We start from the raw sequence: 7629 nt of genomic DNA, 5'->3' as shown, positions 1-7629 counted from the left end.
CCTTGATCCAATTAACTTTTCATATTATTGGAGCTGCAGGCTGATAATGGTTGACATAGAGGTTTTTTAAAAGGCAAACAAATACAACTATAATTTCATTTGGTAATGGATGTTCATGTAATAATACAAGTTCAAGCCATTGAGTATAAGTTCAAGCCCTTGAGTAGAGTAGGTATTCTGGTTCACAGGTGATGATTAGGTAAGACATTTAGGTACTAAGGCATAAAAAGAATCAATGAAAAACATATATGGGAAGAGAAAATACCCAGTGCAACGGCCTATAGGTGGACTAGTTGAGTATGTTTAAAGGAAAAGGGTGATACTAGTTTAGGATATGAGAGAAAGCAGAGAGGATTTTGATATGGGATCAGAGAAGTAGGGATGGGTCACCTCATGTAAGACCTAAGAGATCTGAATAGAGAGTTTGAATTTTTCCTCTAAATGTAAATGAAAGTCATTCAAAGGTTGAAGTAGCCAAGTTACATGATCATGTCCTTAAACAGTTGCTTAGGATGCTGTGTAGAGGACCTGCTTCAAAGGGGGAAAATAAAAACAAGAAACTTATTTAGAAGGAAATTACAGTCATCCAGACAAAATATAATAATGTGGTTTGGACTTGGCTGGAGGTAGTGGCATTGTAGAGAAGTAGAAAAGTTGGAGAAATACATTTGAGGTTGAACTTCAGAAATGATACAGAGGAAGAAATCAAGGAGTTTTGCTTAAACTGGTGGATAAAGGTTATAGGAAGGAGGAGATGGTGATGAGACAGTTTTAAAGGATATTTAAATATCATTTTGGAGTTTGGATTATTTTGATATTTCTGTTAAAATCTGAGTGGTGATGTCAAATTGATAGTTACATATATAAGGTTGGGGATCAGGGGAACAATAAGAACTAGATAGAGAAGTTTGATAGACACTAGTTTATAAATGCATTAACCAGGGCACTGGCTGAGATTAACAAAGTCAATAATACAAATAGAGAGGAGAAGGTGTCTTGTGACCAAAACTTCGCATAAAACCAAATATTGAGAAATTTGTTTGAAGAAGAGCAGCATATAGTCTGAAGTGGAATCTGCGACACAGCTAGTATTGTGGAGGCAAAACCATTAAATTGGGGAATATAGAGATTATTGACTGACCTTGACCAGAATTGCTTCATTGGAGTAATGGAAAGAAAGACTATTTAAAACGAGTTGAGTAGGAGCCATTTGTAGTAGTAGTTCTTTGGACTATGTTCAGTAATCAATTAGAGATTAATAAAAGCATTGATGAGCAGCAGAGGATGAAGTTGTATTGTATAGCATGGATATTAAATAGAATAAACTGGTCTAATTTTATTTACTAACACTTTATTGAACACATACAATTCATGACATTATTAAACACATACAATTCATGACATTAATTTAGATACCAAAGAGTTAAAGCTGAATAATACAATCTGTGTTATTTCTTCCTAGTTCCCTCCTCCCAATTTCCCTGAGAAATTTGACCCTATATTGCTGTTGAGTTCCTATTGAACAGATAGACACTGAAGACCAGATCAAATACCTGGATTCCCTGACATTAAAGTGGACTGCTGTTCTCATATATGGAATCCTGCACTACAATCTAGCAGATTTATTATCATTCCCTCCTGGCCATGTCAGACTCCTAAAATTGAATGTATTGAGTATCAATATTGGGATAATTTCTTTCTATAATCTATTGAAAGTAGAGATTTGAGCTCCCGGCCTAAATTCATCCAGTTTCATGATGTCCATCCACAAAACCAGCCTCAGTAGAAGAAACAGTAGTTAAAGGATTTCATAAATATCTGTCATAGTAAGGTTGATAAGAATTTCTTAGCATGAAAGAGTCTCTGCTGTGAAGAAAATTATTATTGGAAAGACTAGCCCTGGAGTCTAGGCTTGGCAAGGAAGCATGGGAGGTGAGGTAGAAAATGCAGTGCTAGATGTGTAGAGAAGGACGAAAAGAGAGGAAATACTGAGAATGAAAGTAGGAAAACAGCATAGCAGCTTATGGCTCAAGAGAGAATTTTTAAACAGACCTTTAAATTCTTAGCTTCATGTTTAAGTCTAGGTTAAAAAAATTTGTTAAAATGCAGCAGAATTTCCAATGTGCTATCTCACTGAGGAAACCAGAGATGGTCTAAAATAAAATGGCTTTGAGGAACACTTTTGGACAATCATTATGTGTGACAATAATGGAAACAAAATAGAATGTATTCACAGATTTATGCTTTGATGTGAAATGACAAGTACAGATGGACATAAAAATAGTCACTCTGCAGCTTTGAATCTAAACGTACTGTTCGATTGTTTTAAAAATGTTTAGATCAAGTACACTATTTTCAAAAATCCACAGAGCAGTGGCAGGGATATATCATAGAGCCAGAAAATGGCCTCAGAAACAATCAAGACATTATTACTAGAGTCAAAAGATCTCTGGAGATGTTTTTGGAAAAGTGTAAGCTTTCATTATGTTTCCTATCTGAAGTATATATACAATTTGTGTTAAATGGTTGAAGACGACATATGACCAATCTGTGATATCAAACTTTCATTGAAGATGAGTAAATAGTTGAGAAACAATTTTGCTTGTGGACAGGTAGAGCATTTACCTGCTGAAGTATCTCATTATAGGATGTTAACAGAAAAATTAATGAATCAGAAGGGCACATTGATATCTCAACTCTTCTATGCTTTTAAAAAAATCTGTAAGTTTTGGTACAGTCAGTGTGATAGGACTAAAAGCATATTGGACATGAATGTAATGTTATAAACAGTGATTAAATGGTCACTTGGAGTTTCAAAACCATTTCAGTTTGGAAAAAATATAAAGAAGGAAGGAATAATTCAATCACATTTGTCAGATATTGTCAGTATAACCTCACACATACGTCTTGCTGAATGTTCTGAAAAGGGAGTGGGGAAGGTAGAGCATGATTGTAGGCCAGGTGGTCCAATCTCTACTTTCCATAGAGTATAGAAAAATTTACTCTGTTATTAATATTCAAAATGTTCAATTGTAGGGTTCTAGCATGGCCATGAGGGAATGATGATACATCTACCGGATTGTAGCTCAGACAGGCTTCAATAGATCAGAACAGCAGTCCACTTTAATGTCATGGAATCCAGGCATAGAATCTGGTCTCCATTGTCTATCGGTTGGATGGGAACTAAGCAGCAATGTAGGGTAAAACTTCTCAGGGAAATTATGAAGAGGGAGATAAAAAAAGTCAATCAACCAATGTATATTTGATTGATGAAAGTCAATCAATCAATATATATACACATATCAAGCGTTAGACAAAAAGTTTATAAATGAATGTTTGTAGAGATACCCAGTGAGTTGTGCTCATGGAAGTCACATGAAACATTAATGGTGAAGAAAACACATTATTATAGATTTGACTCAGTAGTGGAGGAAGGGTGGGTGGGAAATAAAATTAACACACAATAAAAATCGTGAATTTACCATTCATGACATTCATTGAATGAATGACATTCATCCCCTATATGTTATTTTTTAATACCTCTAACTCTGGGAGGAAGAAAACCATAATTCCCATCTATCATAGGAGAAAAGGGAGGTACAGAGAAATTACTTTGTTCAAAGTCATATAGTTGACGTAAAGGGAGCTCAAATTTTGAACCTAGATCCTTTGACTCCAGATCTACCCATGTTTTATGCTGGGAAAATCCTCTACCACATTTTTCCACCAGACTTGGCTTTTCTTGGCTTAGAGCATTAGTGGAAATGAATCTGTCCTTTTGTGAAAAATCAGTGCTAATTGCTGGTGTCCATGCTGGGTCAAGAATGTCAGTTTTTAACACAAGAACAGTGTTAATATAAGCTATCCCGCTTTTAGCCACCACTTCACTCCTACCTTGGTCTCCACATGGAACAGGATGCTAAATGAGCTACCTTATCAGTTATTGCCAAAATGATTAAATTTTGTAGAAAAATGTATTAGTAATTATTCCAATGAGTTTAGTTAATAAATACTTCAGCATTTGAGGATGCAACTTCACATCATCTCAATGCATACTAATGTTTTAATATACAGATAGATGAACATTTTCAGTTCAAGGCACAAAAAACAGCTATTCATAAACTCTGAATGAAGAAACAGCTATTAGAGAATGTGGAAAAGTCTGAAAAGGGAAAATAAGTCATATATAAGAACAGACATAATCTCAAAAGCTCCCTAAAATCAGTGGAAAAGGCAAAGTCAGAGATTAGAACAGTTAACCATCTAAAACAGAGGAGCAAAAAGAGAAATAGTGGATGCATAGCCTTTTCCAAAATTGTAACTTAGTGAAGAATTTAGTGAAATATCAAGATGGCAAAGTATCAGAATACTTGAGAAATTGGATTTTAAGTGGTTGATATCGATAGAACTGTTAAGAAAAAAAGATACTCCAGGAAGGGAGTGAAACCCCGAAAATCTTAATAAAATTGAAGAGAAAGTGTAATGATCCTTGTGAGAATGTGGGATAATGCAGAGTTAGGTAGCCGAGGAAGAGGAAAAATTTATATTCTGAAATATTCTGATTAGAAAAATGATACACCTGGAAGCGGTGCTAAAATGGGTTCCCAAAAGAAAGTGAAAGTCTACCCTTCAAAAAAGTTTAAATTAAGCTGTTGTATGGTGGAACTATCAGCCCAAAGGTTAAATTTCAAAGTAATTTCCAGAAACCAGGAAATCTAAAATACCTACAGGCCTTTATAATATCACTGGGTGATGACACAATATCTTTTACAACCAAACTTGTCACATCCTTTAGGGGTGTCCAGGTATTTGCCATGCCATTGCCTGCATGTCATTGCCTATGTGTCTGAAATGAAAGAAGAGAAAGTGCTGGAAGAAGACAAGAGGATTAAAAAGAAGGGGAAATAGTTACAGAAGTCATTCTATGTTTTTATTTGCATTTTTTACTTAATCATATTTCATTGTTACGGTGTCAAAACATGTTTTTCTTTTTTGAGACAGTCTCACTCTATTGCCCAGGTTGGAGAGCAGTGGTGTGATCTCAGCTTACTGCAAGTTCAGTCTCCTGGGCTCAAGTGAATCTCGTGTCTCAGCCTCCCAAGTGGCTAGGATTACAGGCATGCACCATCACACCTGGCTAATTTTTGTGTTTTTAGTAGAGCGGGGTTTTGCCAGGTTGCCCAGGCTCATCTCAAACTCCTGGGCTCAAGTGATCCATCCACCTCAGCCTTTCAAAGTGCTGAGATTACAGGCATGAGCCACCGTGCCAGAACATTTATTTTTAACACTAGCAGTCATCATTTATGAAACATAGTGAGGGCAAGTTAGAACAACACAATCCTCAATGCAACATAAAGCAATGTATTTAGTACCGATTATGGACAAGTCTTCACTTCTATCAAAATATATTTGCAAAACTCTGATTCAAAGAGAATCTCATTTCCATAATACTCATAACTGTAGGACCTACTAGTCATTTGCCAGTCAAGTGAACGGGCAATGTGAATGAATCTTGTAGCCATGTCTCAGACTCAGAGATTAAATGTTTGGGATTATCTTACTGCTTCAAATTTTAAAGTGTTATGCACTTTTACGGAAATCATATCTTTAATTCTGAAATTTTAAAGTCAGACAGACTTGGATGTTAATCTCAGCTCAGTGACTTACTAAATATGCTTCTGATAACCTTTATTTTATTTATTCCTATGCATTCTGGATAAAGCTTTGTATATAAGTTTAGACTTTTAATATAGCATGTATTAAAAAATCAAGATAACTTGCCTCTAAAATAAAGGAATATATTGGTTTATGTAAGAGAAAATATAAGAAGTAAGGCCAAATTCAGAGTTGGTTGATTCACTGGTTCAATAATGTCACCAAGGACTAGTTTTATTACATTTCCTTGCTCTATCTTTCAGTATCTTTTGGTATCCATTTTTAGACCAACCACATTATATTTAGTTCAGATTCAGAAAGAGAAAGTGCGTGAGAGGGCGCATCTTTTTGTAACCATTGACCAAAAATCTCAAGTGTCGGGGGTGCTGAGGAGTGTGAAGTTCAATCCCAAATTACAAAACTGGAGGCAATGCTCTCTGATAAAAATCTAAGTGTTTTTAGGAATGAAAAAGAAGCACAAAATGCTGAATATATCGGCATTAATACATGTTTACTTTAACTACTTCAAAAGGTCATTCCAAGGATCATGTCTGTCTTTCAATTTTACAACACCTAATACAGAAACTGCTATATAACACATATTCAATAAAAATTTGGTAAATGAAAAAGTTATTTAATGAGAATTAAATGAATAAAGAATCAATAATATAAGCCACAACATCTACAAATAATGGTTTCTTCTGAATTTACATAGAGGGACGTTGTGCTTCAGAAATATGAAGCTATTTTCTCAGTATAACATATTTAAATAGCAAATCTGAGGCTAAACCTAAGTTTACTTATCCAAAGATAGTGAGTCCCAATTTTAGAAGTTTGCAATGTAAAAAATATTAATCATGTCTAGTTACATAATGAGATGTAGTTTTAACATCTTTGAGAATATGCAAGACAAAAAGTAAAAATGTTTTCAATAGCACTTTTTAAGATAATATGTGCACTTAATAATCATAGCAGAGTTTACAAGTTGTTGTTAATTGTTCTTATGTCAAAGTTATGCTCATTAATGTCCACATATGTATGTATGTTTTTAGGTATTTATGTATATATGCAGATAGATACAGAGATATGGATTACACAAAAACATGTCCTTCAGTTGCACATATGTTTATAACTTCTGATTTCCAAAATTTGAAAGCTGTGTCAGTATGAAAGGTATATTAATTAGCCAAAAATGACTGGACAGAATAAATTTTCATACCTCTTTTAATGCAACGTAATATGTGATGTTTGTAATCAAAGGACTGGAAATCACTGTCCAAAATCCTCATCATTTTACCTTAACTTGTGAACTTGCAAGTATGCCTGTGATATCCTGATATTCATCTAAAAACAGGTCCATATATGAACACATTTAGAGTGATACAATTTCTGATTTATAAAAGTACATACAAGTACATGTACACTCTTAAATATTTACATGAAATGTAAAATGAAAAATTTGGTTATTATTTTGGATGAACTACAGCAAAAATTCAGTTACATTAAAATATTTACTGTTTCAAATAGAACTAGAACTATCTACTTTTTAATGGGATTTTTACCAGAATTGATATAATCCTAAATAACTCTTACATCTTCCCATATATTTTAGTAGATTGTGATACTGTGAGCCTTTTGTTTCACCCTCAGGGTACCATATGTTCCACCCTCAAGACCTCATATGATCCTTACCAATATATCAATAGCTGGTATTTGAGACATATTGTGTGATTACTGTCAAGAGTCTTATTGCTCTATGTTATTATCACTACCATATTTGATATGGACTCAATAGGGTAGAACTCCGAGAAGATTCATTTTCAAGGTTGAAATAAATGATTGATGCCAATCTGTTCGATAAAATTGAATGTATTATTATGACATTTCTTATGGACATCATTATTATGATGTCCCCAGGAGACATTTGGCAATGCTTGGAGAAATATTGGGTTGCCACAACTGGAGTGTATTACT

This window comes from Mandrillus leucophaeus, unplaced genomic scaffold (assembly GCF_000951045.1).
Source record: "Mandrillus leucophaeus isolate KB7577 unplaced genomic scaffold, Mleu.le_1.0 Scaffold184, whole genome shotgun sequence".
NCBI classification, from domain to species: Eukaryota; Metazoa; Chordata; class Mammalia; order Primates; family Cercopithecidae; genus Mandrillus; species Mandrillus leucophaeus.
Note: the sequence above shows the minus strand (reverse complement) of the source record.